The sequence below is a fragment of the Falco cherrug genome, chromosome W (assembly GCF_023634085.1).
Source record: "Falco cherrug isolate bFalChe1 chromosome W, bFalChe1.pri, whole genome shotgun sequence".
Lineage (NCBI taxonomy): Eukaryota > Metazoa > Chordata > Aves > Falconiformes > Falconidae > Falco > Falco cherrug.
The window spans coordinates 9,271,296-9,285,080 of NC_073719.1; the positions used below are offsets into that span (position 1 = coordinate 9,271,296).

The 13,785-nt window shown below is 41.7% G+C and overlaps 1 protein-coding gene across 2 annotated transcripts in view; it reads right to left on the reverse strand.

The window, feature by feature from the left end:
- Nucleotides 1-3,138: 3,138 nt before the first annotated feature.
- Nucleotides 3,139-13,785, reverse strand: part of LOC129734125 (splicing regulatory glutamine/lysine-rich protein 1-like) — a 96,932-nt gene continuing 86,285 nt past the window's right edge. The window contains exon 15 of one of the 2 annotated variants that reach the window (XR_008730114.1): nt 3,139-5,543. The gene's annotated coding sequence lies outside the window, so the exon portion shown is untranslated. The remainder of the gene's footprint in view (nt 5,544-13,785) is intronic. The other variant, XR_008730116.1, reaches the window with a different exon arrangement.

Sequence of the window (13,785 nt, forward strand, 5' to 3'; positions counted from 1 at the left end):
TCAGTTTAATTGCTAAACTGTTATATGCTGCTATCAAAGGGCCTGAAGAAATTCTTGAATGCACTCCTGAATGTTGTAAAAGCTTAGATACTATAAAATTGGAACTTATGAGGGCCTCTGCTCTGGGATTGCCAGACTTGAGTAAGCCTTTCATTTTATATGTATATGAAAAACAACATGTGGCCTTAGGAGTTCTGACTCAAACCCTTGGAGACTGGAAAAGGCCGGTGGCATACTTCTCTAAGCAATTAGATGAAGTGAGCAAGGGATGACCAGGGTGACTCAAAGCTGTGGCAGCAATGGTATTATTAATTACAGAAGCTCGAAAAGTGACTTTGGGATGACCCATTATCACTTTTTGTGCCTCATGCTGTTTTGGCAGTATTGGAGCAGAAGGGTCATCACTGGTTGTCCCTAAACAGATCGATTCAATATCAGGCATCCTTGATCAAACAAAATGATGTCACTTTGAAGGTGACTTCTGTCCTGAATCATGCAAACCTACCTCCTGTTAATGAAGATAATGAATTGGAACATGACTGTCTACATGTCATAGAACAGGTATACTCCAGCTGACCAGATCTGAAAGATATACCCTTAGAGAATCTGGACTGGGAGTTATTCACTGATGGAAGCAGCTTTATGGACAATGGGCAGAAAAAAACAGGATATGCTGTGGTAACTTTGAAAGATTAAATAGAAATTAAGCTGTTACCTTTCAATACATCAGCTCAGAAAGACGAAATTATTGCACTGATTGAAGCCCTATAACTGTCTGAAGATAAACAAGTAAATATTTATACGGATTCAAAATATGCATTTGGGGTAGTACATGCTCATGGGACCATTTGGAAAGAATGAGGTCTTTTATCCTCACAAGGAACACCAATCAAACACAGTAAAGAAATGTTAAGACTCTTAGATGCAGCTCAAAAACTAAAAGAAGTACCTATGATTCACTGCAAGGCTCACCAGAAAGGAAAACCAGATGTAATTAAAGGTAAATGAAGATCAGATGAAGCTGAAAAACTAATAGATCTATCAAATTCTGTAATGGGAGCTTTGATTCCTGTTGAGAAGTTAGCATTAAAGAGCCTCCAAATTACTCTGAAAAGTTTGATCAATTGGCAAAACTTCTGAATTGTACCAAAACTGAAAATGGATGGTAGACAATGGACACTTGACAGATTATGGTTACTGCTCCATTAATGAGGGAATTATAAAGAAAATCCAAGAGGAAACCCACATGGGAGCCAAGGCAATAGTGGCAAGCATAAGACATTATGCTGTACGGCCGAGAATGCAACAGCTTGCTAATATTATCATGAAACAATGCCTGATTTGTTGCAGAAATAATCCAAAAATAATATTGGCAAATAGATTTCTCCAAGTTACCAAGATGTAATTGGTATGTATAAATAGCTGCTGCTATTTGTAGATACATTTTCTGGATGGGTAGAAGCTTTCCCATGTCGAACCAACAAGGCAAGAGAAGTAATCAATGTTATTTAAAGAAATTATTCCTAGGTTTGGAATACCCAAGGGGACAGCATCAGATAATGGGCCTCATTTTATTACTAAGGTAGTGCAGGAAATTGCTAAGTTTTTACAGTTTGATTGGGTCTTACACCTTGGAGACCACAACCTAGTGGGAAAGTAGAAAGAGCAAATCAGACTCTGAAAAGACAAATCTAAAAATTATGCCAGGAAACACAAATTAAATGGATAGATGTCTTACCCATAACTTTATTATGAATCCAAATTACCCCCGAGATTTGAGAAGGAATTCGTCCTTTTGAAAATTTATATGGCAAACCATACCCAGTAAGTAGCTTAACAGGGAAAGGTGATCAGATGCATATAAGCGGAAATCAGATACTTACTGAACACATGTTATCATTGGGATGTACTTTATCTTCACTTCATAGGTGCCTGAACAAAAGAGCACCTGTACTTCTGGACACCCCAGTACATACCTTCCAACCAGGATATCTAGTTTATATCAGAACCTGGAAAGATGGACCTCTGAAAGAACGTTGGAAAGGACCATATTTAGTATTATTAATCACACCCACAGCAATCAATGTAAAGGGAATAGACTCTTGGATTCACTATACTTGAGTGAAGAGTGCCCCTCTGGAAGAGTGGAAGTCAAGAGAGACCAGACGTTTGAAATTAACATGGAATCAATGAACTGCACCTGGACAAATTGGGAATCAGTAGTTCATTTAGAGAAATTTTATTATACTTTGTATTATTAGGAATAGTAACATTGTTATTGTATCTTTACAAGTATACCAACTTTTAAAATTAGAAAAGAACAAACTAAACAGGTTAGTAGTCTTCTTTTACTTGATATTACCAATACTCAAAGGGAGCAAGAATAGTCTTCCAAGTCCATGGGACCATAATGTCCACCTCAAAATAATTGAGGTAGCAATTAAAATTGCAAATAAGACAAATTTTTGGGTCTGTACACACTTCCCTGAAATTCAAAAAAAGGAACCTCACTTACAGGAATCCTCATTCCAGCAGAAACATCTTGGCAAAACTTATAGAGAAATACTTCTTTCAATACAAGTTTAGATAGCCAACAAGAAGAATGGGATATAGACATTCCAAATCACCAGAGTGGTTATTTTAAATGTGTCCAGTTGTGTACTCCTCTGAAAGGCATTGGTAGATTTGACTGTAATAATAACATGGTAGGAAACTATTCTAAGTGCAGTTAAATTATTAATTGGGGAGGGAATTTTCAAAAGTCCTGGCCTGCTCCAGAAGGAAAAGGCTGGTATTAGCTTTGCAGGAAAAAGTCTAGAAAAATTTTACCAAATAATTGGGCAGGAATATGCTATTGTAAATATCTCTGCAATTATAGAAAAAAATTGGAAATGAAACTGCTGATGCCCTTGCAGATTTACAACAGGAAGTTAGACAATTAGCTGACATTACAATTCAAGATAGAATGGTTTTAGCTATGCTTTTAGTTTCATACGAAGGAGTGTATACTGTACTAAATACTAGTTACTGTGTATACATGTATCAAAGTGGACACATTTCTACTGATTTGAATGAAATTTGGAAACTAAAATTTTACAGGAAATACAAAAGGATGATACCTTTAGGATTTGAAGTGATTTAAAGAACGAAGTCAAAATTTCTTGGTGACTAAGTATCCTTTATTGGCAGCGCTGGATGCACGGGGGATCCTTCCGCCTAACGTGCATGTCTAAAGTAACTAACTATCTTATATTTATACCATAAAACAATGACTACTCAATTAATGCCTATACATAGTCATTACCTAAACCCGCCTACTCTTGCTTCGTATGTTAATTAGCTTATCAGTCTTTTGTGCTTGTGCAAATCCTTCCAAGAACTGTGGGCAGGGGTCCTCGGGATGTGGGTGGTGGTCTTTGGGAGGAAGGCCGTAGGTCTTCCTCAAGGTGTACTTTTCACCTTTTGCCAGAAAATGCTGAGTTGGGTGAGTTACCAGTTTCAACCAGCTCTTGCTACCCGTCTTTCCTCCTTGGGTGTGTTTTAGCTTAGGATGCCGACAGATAACAGGATGTCCACAGCCTCACAAGATGTTGGCAGACACAATACACAGGGGATGTCATGTATCTTATATTCATTACATTTTAACTACAAAATTCATTCTATCCTAGACTGAGTTCATACAATATCAGAAGAAACATGGAAATGGTTAATATTTTGGTTCCCTAATTTAACCACATGGATAAAAAGGTTTTTAAGCATATTAATAATTGGATTGTTAGTATTTGTATTATTTATGCATTGATTCAATGTGCCTGTAAATGCCGTTCAATTTTGATAATGCGATCAGGAGATAAGGTGAGACTTATCTAAAGAAAAGTATTCGTAGATGGTCTCAAAGGGGGGAATTATAGTCAATTGGCTCACAGATACGTGATTATATAGAAGGCCAGTCTGTTATTTAACTTGAAATTTAAACAAAATATGTAAATATCTATAAGGAAAAACAAGAAAGAGTTTGAAAAGCAGAGGTTGTTACAAACAGTTAACAAAACATGCCCTTGGGAGAAAGGATAGACATCATAAATATGTCAAGTTTGGGCACAAGATAAGCTCAAGGAGAACCAAATGGTTAATGAGACCAAACAGAAATTTACTGGAACTAAGTGTGAACTAGCCTAATTAGCATACTAAACGATCCACTCCCCGAACAAAGAAAGCCCCCTACTAACAAAACCACCTCCCCACAGAACATGTGGGGTGAAAAAAACAGAATACTGTACCTTTAAATTAAGACGAGGCTTGTAAGAACCAGTGAGAATTAAGTGTGACTAAGCATAATTATAAACAATTGTTCAAAGTGTATAAAGTGTTTTACTATGTGTTAAGAGGAGAGTTAGTTTTTGTGGATAACCACCTAGCTCCCTAGTCTGTGAAAAGTAGAATAAAAGGATAGAAATACCTCTACTTGGTGTGTGAATTGCACTGAGCCCCATGTAATAGACCCACCTACAGGACATCAGCTTTGCCATCAGATCCAGAGACCTTCTCTTCCCCTTAAGAATACTGAAGTGTTAAACAGGACTTCGTAGGCATGGGCATGGCTCCAACACATTGCAGTAATTTGTGCTCCTCTGGAATTGCCAGGGTGACAGTATACTTTTTCCAAATATTTCAGTAGTTTTTCCAGATTCTGCACTTGTTCAGGGGTGAAGCTCCAAAACACTGGACATGCCCACTGTCCTAGGCACTTGCCCATACTATCCGACACACCCTTCCACTCAACCCCATCCAACTTTGGGCCAGATCTTAAACAGTTGCTTAAACTTTAAAAAGACCTGGAACATATTTGGTATTTCTAGCAATAGGTTCATGCTGGTTTCAACAAACCAAGGGTATTCAAAATTTTCAAAGTTCTCAAACGCTACTGTTATTAAACTGGTGGGGAAGGGCAAGATGTGGAAGGACATCTCCTTCATAGATTGACTCTCCAAGGAGAAAAGGCAAAAGTTGTAATTATTAATAGTTCCCATTAGATGACCGAAGAGGGTCCCCCGTGGAGAGTCGGCCAAGTCATGACAATCACACCAATATGGCTACATACCGTGCTCACTTTATTAAACAAACAGGTCATATTTATAACTTAAACCGACCGCTCACACGACTTTACACACAGGTGATTGGATAAAAGTCTCTGGCCACGTGGGCATCCGTGTCGCTGATTGGTGAGCATGCTGCAGACGCCTGATCAGAGTGTGCCGATGAGAGTGTGTTGATTTCGCAGTTCCAAGGACTTGCTCTGCACCTGGCTTCTTGTTTGTGCATAGCTTGTTTTCTTTCTCCCACTGCTTGTCCCCGGGACAATTTAAAGCTGCTCTGCAGCTTCAACTAACAGGCCTGGGTTGTCCAACCCAGACAATGGTAACATATGTCTCGGTCCTTTAAAAATCCCTCTACATATCCCCCTTTTTCTTTTTGGACAACCCATGTCTGTTTCACAATAGATGTTAAACCTTTCTTCAAACAAGAAAATAAACAGCTAAAAACTAAAGACATTACAACAATGGTTATAACAAAGCGTATTACTTCCATCAATAACATCTTTAACCAACGTGTTATCCCCAGTCCTCTCAACCATTCATCAAAAGGATTATCATCAGCAAGAATATGCTTCATGTTTCCCTGCAGTTTTGACCACTTCTTGTGCATCGATATGGAATGATCGGAAAGGTTTATACAACACATCCCTCAAAATCCTCACAACTGTGTCCATGTGCTAATAACAAAAAATCTATTGCAGCCCTATTTTGTAACGTAGCATCCCTAACACTATCTACATCAAGCAATAACAAACTTAAAATCTGCGATGTAAGATTAAATTGTTTCTCTCCCCAGCACGCTAACCTTTGCATATTCTTAGCATTTAATGCTGCCATTGCCCCCGGCATAAATATGGAGGCTAGGACATTTGCTGTTACTGAATGTAGATCAACTTGGTCATTACATGTTTCATCAAAGGTGCGCAGTGCCCTCCGTGATGTATGAGATAGTTGAGTCATTTTCAATGTCTTTCATATGTGGAGCAAAGTCAAACGCCCTAAATAACATGGTCCACCAACAGGATGCATAGGTATTCCTAGCCACGCTCTGTCCCCACATATCAAAAAGACTCCCAGCGGCAACTGATAACCCCCTGCTACATCTACATGGAAACCCCCAGTTTTCAATTCACCCCAAATAGGTGAACCGGTTAGATTTTGAAACCCTGTATAAAACCCATGTTCACCTTGACGTGTTAGTCATATCTGCCACGCGTCACCAACCCAAATTACTCCAGTGCCATTCATGGGTTGAAGTGGTGATGACATGTGGGTACAGTCTGCCATACCAGTTGCAGTAACATTAACATATTCAACAGGTACAACGCTAGCCAATAGGTCTAACTCCTGCAAAGGTAAATGATGTGGCTGATTTAAATTCTCAATAACCGTCTTCTGCCACGCTGCATTACACACAGAAGGTCAAACATATTGCCCATTTGTACTCATACATGTACCATTCTGATTGGAAGTCAGATCCACTGCTTTAACATTCCAAAACCCATCAAAACTTGTTTCATTCTCTTGCAGGGGAATACCAATTAAACAAGTTCTAAAGGGGTTGTCTGCCTGTTGCAGACTCAAACAAAAGTCTGTTACCCCCGTGATATTTGCCCATGTCACCCATATGGTTTGTCCTAGGCAAGATGTCAAAAATAATTTGGCCAATGGGTAAAAAATTCATCAAGACCGCAAACCAAGTCCACCACTCAAACATGTTTACTCCTACAATTTCCACAATTTTGTTTTCTTTTTATTTTTTTTTATTTTTTTTAGCAAAGGCCACCTGGTTAGTCAACACGGGAGGATCTGCCAGACAATCTGGTCCTGCCCAATCAAAGCTTTTAGGTACTGTAGAGGGGGATAAAGTTCCTCTAGTGCACCTTAAAAATATGCTTGGGAAAACAGTCTGCGTCATTCCTGCCTCAGGCAAAGCCAAACCTATTTATGGGATTGCTTTTGCTCAAGGACCCGAGAGCACTTCGTCGGTAATGCAGGAGGATGGGGAAGTTTGATGTGTGCCCCAAAGGGATTTGATTTTGGGTGAGAAGAGAGAGAAGGAGAGGGAGAGGAGAGGGCAGCTCATATTTATATATCTTTTCTCACTTTCCTCAGTGAATAAAAAAGACAGGCATTAAACAAAAAAAAAAAACCTACTCAAACCACAAAACAATTAAAAAACTCATCCTTTCCTTTGTACTTAAAAAGTTACAGCTTTATTCCACGGGTGTGCATGTGGAAGTTATAGAGAAGCTTTTGTAATTTTCTTTTTGTTTTCCCACCACATATTCCATAATAACTCCCTGTATCAGATGCACACCCATTGGATAAACTAAACAAGATGTTACGGAAGAAGGCTTCTTTCCTTGCTTATCTACTTGTTTATTAAAGGCTGTAAGTTTCTTTTAATAAAGCAATAAATGTGGTAGAGAATGTTAAGGATAATCCTTGATTCTTATTTTGGCTGCACAGGAACACAATGTAAGACACCGTTTAGATTTGTGTTCATTACATTTTCATAGTAGAGACTACAACTCAGTAAAACTGATAAGACATGCTTAAAGTTGATGTAGAAGAGGTAAAGATCTTGTTTCCAATTCAAAACACAATACTTATGACTGCTACTGCACGCAGCTGCTCATCCAATGTGTGTCAGTGGAATGCTGTTTAGAAACCACTGGTCTGAGATACCCCAGGGAGAATTTCCTCCCATTACCCCACAAGTAGTCTTGTAGAAATAACTGTGATGCTGAAGAAGAGACAAGTTGCCTGTCCCATCTATCATATTGCCTCAACTAATAAATATTCTGACACAATAGGCAAAACTCTGTACCCACACTTAGGGACATCTGGCATCACATCACTGTCAGTGGCAAGACCCCAGGTTTACTCTAGTATAACCAGAATAAGTCCACATTTGGTCTTAACAAAATCAATTTAGGTTTTGCCATATATTTTCTTTAAAGAAATCTAAATCAAAATATATAAATTGCTGTTTCGTCTGCATTCTGCACTGTCTAGCTTTGTGACATTTATGCTTCATCTGCACTTTTTAAACTTCCAGGGCAGATGTTTGTATTGGATTTGCACAGCAAGGTTTTGGTAGCAGGGGAGCTACAGTGGTGGCTTCTGTGAGAAGACACCAGAAGTTTCCCCCATGTACAATAGAGCCAGTGCCAGCTGGCTCCAAGACAGGCCCACCACTGGTCAAAGCTGAGCCAATCAGCGATGGGACTGTGGTAGCGCCTCTGGGATAACACATTTAATAAGGGAAAAAAGCTGCTGCACAACAGCAGCTGGGAGAGAGGAGTTAGAATATGTCAGAGCAACACCTATACAGACACCAAGGTCAGTGAAGAAGGAGGGAGAGGAGGTGCTCCAGGCACCAGAGCAGAGACTCCCATGCATCCTATGATGAAGACCATAGTGAAGCAGGCTGTCCACCTGCAGCCCATGGAGGTCCACGGTGGAGCAAATATCTACCTTCAGCCCATGGAGGATGCCTTGCTGGAGCAGGTGGATGTGCCCTGAAGGAGGCTGTGAAGCCATGGAAAGCCCATGCTGGAGCAGGCTCCTGAGAGGACCTGTGACCATGTGGAGAGAGGAGCCCATGCTGGAGCAGGTTTTCTGGCAGGACCTGTGACCCTGTGGGGGATCCATGCTGGAGCAGTCTGTTCCTGAAGCATTGCACCCCATGGAAAGGACCTACACTGGAGCAGGGGAAGAGTGTGAGGAGGAAGGAGCAGCAGAGACATTGTGTGATGAACTGACTGCAACCCCCATATCCCATCCCCCTGAGCCACTTATGGGGGAGGAGGTGGTGAAAATCAGGAGTAATGTTGAGCCCAGGAAGAAGGGAGGTGTTGTGGTTTAACCCCAGCCAGCAACCGAGTACCACACAGCCATTTACTCACTCCCCCTCACCCAGAGGGATGGGGAGAAGAATTGGAATGTACAACTCAAGGGTTGAGATAAGAACAATTTAATAATTTAAACAGAATAAAGAGGTAAGAACGATAATAACAGTAATACTAACAATAATAATAATAGCAAAATGGAAAGGCAGGGGAAAAGGTGTGCACAGCTTTTGCTTTACCAAGCAAAGCAAGGAATTCATTCACTACTTCCCATGGGCAGGCAGGTGTTCAGCCATGTCCAGGAAAGCAGGGCTCCATCACGTGTAACGGTTACTTGGGAAGACAAATGCCATAACTCCAAATGTCCCCCCCTTCCTTCTTCCTCCAGTTTATATACTCAGCATGACTTCATATGGTATGGAATACCTCTTTGGGTAGCTTGGGTCACCTGTCCTGGCTGTGTCCCCTCCCAATTTGCTGTGCCCCTCCAGCCCTCTGGCTGGCAGGGACCAAGGAACTGAAAAGTCCTTGAGTATAAACATTACCCAGTAACAACTAAAAACATCAGTGTGTTATCAACGTTGCTCTCACATCATAGCCAAAACACATCACTGAACCAACTACTAAGAAGAAAATTAACTCTATCCCAGCTGAAACCAGGACACACATAAGAAAAAAAAGATTAAGTATTTTGTTGCAACTCTGAATTATCAAGTAATGGTTTAATAGATGGAGTGAACTTGTAGGGTTAGTCTTAAATAGATACCTTAAAATATGGGTATCTGCAGTTGCTCCTTTTTTTGAGAAAGCTAAAACAAAGCAGCCAGGTAAAATGTAGATAGGCAGATTAAAGCATCATTTGCCCATTGGTGTTTTGGTTTTTTTTTTTAAAAAAAAAGCTGGTTGCTGTCTCAGTACCTGCATTACAAAAGGGATTTTCCTCATTTTATATCTACATATTTGGGATCTCCCACGAGATTAAGGGTATGCTTAGAAAGAGAGAACAGAGATCAGAAGACATGATCATTGCCATGAGGCCATGTCATGGGGTACACAGGGTATCATACCATATGCTGTTGCTAAATTCTGATACTCATTGCTGATCATTTTGCCACATAACAAACCACTCAGCATTAAAAAAAAAAAAGCTGTGGTTAGGAGCATCTCCTAAAGCTAAGGAAATATCACTACCCTGTGAATTTTGCTAGGTATATCCTTTGCACATTGCAGAGGAGCAAAGCAACCACCTAAGGGCTGTGGTTCCTGTCGGCAAATCTGCTCCAGTGTGGGCTCCTCTCTCCACAGGATCACAGGTTCTGCCAAGAGCCTGCTCCAGAGCAGGCTCTCCATGGGGTCCTCCATAGGCCTTCAGGGGGACAGCCTGCCTCACCATAGTCTTCACCATAGGCTGCAGGGGAATCTCTGCTCTGGTGCCTGGAGCACCTCCTCCTCCACCGACCTTGGTGTCTGCAGAGTTGTTGCTCTCACATATTCTCACTCCTCTCTCCCAACTGCTGTTTCTGCTGCAGTTTTTCCCCCTTCTTAAATATTTTATCAGAGAGGCACTACCACCATCGCTGATAGGCTCAGCTTTGTCCAGCAGTGGGTCCATCTTGGAGCCAGCTGGCATTGGCTGTCGGATAGAGGAAGATCCTAGCAGCTTCTCACAGAAGCCACCCCTGTAGCCCCACTACCAAAACCTTACCATGTAAATCCAATACAATAATACACCTGGTACCCACAACTTTGTTCCTTGATATAAGAGTCTTGGAAAAGCCACCTGCTTTGTATTAATCACATGATTGGTGTTCCAATTTCATATGCATTGATGCTCACCACATCACTCCATTCCTTTGGGGGTTTCCAGAGAACAGATTGGAACTAGAGAAGTTCTTGGCCCAGTTACAGCTTAGGTCTTCACCTCCTTTGGAGCCTGAACCAAACTACCACTAGTTTGGTCAAGGAGTTGAGTGCATCTGTCACAGAAGCCATTGTCATGGTTTAACCTCAGCCGGAGACACAACTACTTGCTCACTCCTCCCCAAGGTGGGATAGGGGAGAGAATCGGAAGAGTAAAAGTGAAAAAACTCACGGGCTGAGATAAAGACAGTTTAATAGGTAAAGCAAAAGCCATGTACACAAGCAAAGCAAACCAGGGAATTCATTCACTACTTTCCATCAGCAGGCAGGTGTTCAGCCATCTCCAGAAAAGCAGGGCTCCATCATGCATAACAGTTACTCGGGAAGACAAGCACCATCACTCTGAATATTGCCCCTTCCTCCTTCTTCCCCCAGCTTATATATACTCAGCATGATGTCATATGGTATGAAATATCCCTTTGGCTAATTTGGTTCAGCTGACCTGGCTTTGTTCGCTCTCAACTTCCTGTGCCCCTCCAGCCCTCTCATTGGCAGGGCCTGAGAAACTGAAAAGTCCTTGACTTAGAATAAACATTACCTAGCAACAAGTAAAACCATCAGTTTGTTATCAGTATTGTTCTCACAGTAAAGCCAAAACACAGCACTGCACCAGCTACTAAGAAGAAAAGTAACTATTCCAGCTGAAACCATGACAGTATCCACCCCTTGTAATTGTATCTTGAAGCCAGCTCTGATTGTATTATGGCTGCGCTGATCTGGTTTCACCAAAGTCAGTCTCCGCTGGTGTAGCAGTTGAAATGGAGTCAGGGTCAGATCTTCAAATCCAAAGTGGTAGAGATGGGTGCCACAAAACACCCAGTGTACTAATAGGCATATAGAAGTGACAATATACAATATTATGTAACAATTAACATCATACAATTAAATTCATTGGTTATTCTCACCCAAAATCAAATCCCTTTGGGGCACACATCAAACTTCCCCATCCTCCTGCATTACCGACGAAGTGCTCTCGGGTCCTTGAGCAAAAGCAATCCCATAAATAGGTTTGGCTTTGCCTGAGGCAGGAATGACGCAGACTGTTTTCCCAAGCATATTTTTAAGGTGCACTAGAGGAACTTTATCCCCCTCTACAGTACCTAAAAGCTTTGATTGGGCAGGACCAGATTGTCTGGCAGATCCTCCCGTGTTGACTAACCAGGTGGCCTTTGCTAAATGAGTATGCCAATGTTTCAAAGTTCCACCACCCATTGCTTTCAACGTAGTCTTTAACAGTTAAATAGTCCCAGAGGCTGGTGCATGATAGGAAATGTGATATACTCAGTCAATGCCATGCTCTTTGGCCCAAGTGTCTATGGGATTGTTTCAGAAATTAGTATGATTATCTGACTTGGTTCTTTCTGGGGTGCCATGTCAAGACAAGATTTGTCTTTCAAGGCCCAGGATAGTGTTCTGGGCAGTGGCATGGGGCACAGGATACGTCTCCAGCCATCTGGTGGTTGCTTCCACCATTATAAGCACATGGCGCTTGCCTTGGTGGGTCTGTGGGAGTGTGATATAGTCAGTCTGCCAAGCCTCCCCATATTTATATTTTACCCATTGTCCTCCATACCAATGAGGCTTTAACCGCTTTGCTTGCTTAATTGCAGCGCATGTTTCACATTCGTGGATTACCTGTGCAATAGCATCCATGGTCAAGTCTACCCCTCTATCTCAGGCCCATCTATATGTTGCATCTCTTCCTTGATGGCTTAAAGTGTCATGAGCCCACCAAGCTATAAATAATTCACCCTTATGTTGCCAGTCCAAATCCACCTGTGCCACTTCAATCTTGGCTGCTTGATCTACATGCTGGTTCTTGTAGATGTTCTTCAGTGGCTTGACTCTTGGGTACGTGAGCATCTACATGATGTACTTTTACAACCAGGTTCTCCACCCAAGCAGCGATATCCTGCTGTAATGCAGCAGCCCAGATGGTTTTACCTCTGTGCTGCCAGTTGCTCTGCTTCCATTGCCACAACCACCCCCACAGGGCATTTGCCACCATCCATGAGTCAATATAGAGGTAAAGTATTGGCCACCTTTCTCATTCAGTAATGTCTAAAGCCAGCTGCATAGTTTCACCTCTGCAAACTGATTCAATTCACCTTCTCCTTCAGCAGTTTCTGCAACTTGTTGTAGGGGACTCCATACAGCCACCTCCGATGCTTTCCTACAATATGGCAGGAGCCATCAGTAAACAAGGTACATTGCCAGAACATGAGAAGCAATTTATTATACAATGGGGCTTCTTCAGCATGTGTCACCTGTTCCTCTGGTGACATGCCAAAATCTTTGCCGTCTGGCCAGTCCATGATCACTTCCAAGATTCCTGGATGATTGGGATTTCCTGTTTGAGCTCTTTGTGTAATAAGCATGACCCAGTTGCTCCATGTAGCATCAGTTGCATGATGTGTAGAAGAAACCCTCCCTTTAAATATCCAGTCCAGCATTGGTAACCAGGGCGCCAAGAGGAGCTGTGCTTCAGTGCCAATCACTTCTGAAGTAGCTCAAACACCTTCGTAAGCTGCCAATATCTCTTTTTCAGTTGGAGTATAGTGGTCCTCAGAACCTCTACATCCCTGACTCCAAAAGCCCAAAGGTCGTCCTCGAGTTTCCCCCTGGTGCTTTCAGGAAGAGGCTCCAGGTAGGGACATTCTCCCCAGCTGCAGTGTAGAGCACATTCTTTACATCTTGCCCAGTCCGAATGGGCCCAAGGGCTACTGCTAGAACTATCTCCCATTTAATTTGTTCAAAGGCTTGTCGTTGCTCAGGACCCCACTTAAAATCATCCTTCTTTTGGGTCACGTGATAAAGAGGGCTTACAAACATACAGTAGTTTGGAATGTGCAATCTCCAAAAACCCACAACACCTAAGAAAGCCTGAGTTTCTTTCCTATTAGTTGGCGGAA